The sequence below is a fragment of the Mus pahari genome, chromosome 9, assembly GCF_900095145.1.
Source record: "Mus pahari chromosome 9, PAHARI_EIJ_v1.1, whole genome shotgun sequence".
Lineage (NCBI taxonomy): Eukaryota > Metazoa > Chordata > Mammalia > Rodentia > Muridae > Mus > Mus pahari.
The window spans coordinates 721359-723061 of NC_034598.1; positions in this window are offsets into that span (position 1 = coordinate 721359).

Below are 1703 nucleotides of genomic sequence, written 5' to 3' on the forward strand. Positions count from 1 at the left end.
GCTTTGAGCTTTACTAATGTTTCTTTAATGAATGTGGCTGCTCTTGTATTTGGAGCATAAATATTCAGAATTGAGAGTTCCTCTTGGTAGATTTTTACCTTTGCAGAGTATGAAGTGCCCCTCCTTGTCTTTTTTGATAACTTTGGGTTGGAAGCCAATTTTTTTTGATATTAGAATGGCTACTCCAGCTTGTTTCTTCGGACCATTTATGATGCCTGTTTATTAAGTTAGAATTTGTCTCAGGTGGTGATGATATCCCACACATACTAGGTGCTGTGATGGGAAATTTAATGCAAGTATCAATTAAGATATTACTTGTTGCCAAACACAGGCCACATTAGAGATCATTCAGAGCTTCTGATGCCTAGGCTATAGCTGGTGCCAATTAAATTATACTGTCTGGGGTATCAAAGGTTTCCTGGTCCCAAAAATTTGGATAGTTAGGGGAGCCTCCTTCTGTAGGACTGTTGTGAACAGGCTCTTGAACTAAACAAAGCATTTACTGAAATAAGCTTCTTTGCCACTTTTGTTCTGGTTTATTAATTATGTAAGTATTGTGAAGGCGTTTCATTTTCAGGTATATTTCCATCTAAGTACTTTTATTGAATATAAAATTTTGAGGTAAACACTACTTGATTTCAGTACAGGCTGAAGTAGTGAATTTGAATTCACACCGGAGTTAGTTTTTCATGTTTTGCTGCCCAAATATGATAAGTATCAAACAGTAGCAAAATATTTCCCATCTAGGCAATTTGGAGGGTTTTTGTCTATTGATCTTGTATCAATCATAGAACATCTTGGGTGCTCTGTATGGACAACATCTTTTAGAAGGAAATACTTGGCAGTTTATGTGACCCAGTGGCATGTCCCATGCCCTTTCTCACCCAATTTCAAAGAGTACACATGATTCTCCTTTTTGTTATCTTTTATTATTGTGATTTTTTTCTTTTTAGAAAATAGTGCCATTTTTATTTTTTGGTATGTTCATGGCCTCTAATCTTGGCCATATGGAAAATGCTGCCATTTTCTTTGCTAAAATATACTTTTAAAGTTCATTTACATATAACCTTCTAGGAAAACAACATTCCTTAGGAGCACTTCACATCTCGTTGAGAATCATCAAGGAAACTAAAATTGGTTCTAGTCATATTTTTGTTTTATAAAGAAGTTAGGTTGGCCTCTATGGGCAACAAGAGCCAGTCCTGGCTGTTGGTCACTGTAGAGTGGGGATAGAATGCAAGCCACATGACTCTTAGCAAAGCTTTCTTTTTCCCACTTCTCCATACCCTGTCACTGGCCAAGAGAGTACAAATAATGTCTTCTTTTAAGGTTCTTTGATTTTATTGGCAATTTATTGAGGGGATGGGGGGGGGTAAGAGGGAGGGGGAGAGGGAGAGGGAGAGGAACAACAACCAACCATCATGCCAATCATGGAAATTTGCCTGATTCAGGCAAATTGACATTAAGGGATTTCCTTGAATAGCACACTAAAGATTGCTGTAGCCTACATTCTATTTCTACTTCATTACAGTTATATTTGTAATCGCTGAACAAAAAAAATTCATTGTATATAATATCTTATATGTCATATGTAATAATTTACTATTATTTTCATATTATAATTTACTATTTTACTATTACATACATAAGAACTCTCTCTCTCTCCCTCTCTCTCTCTCTCTCCCTCTCTCTCTCTCTCTCTC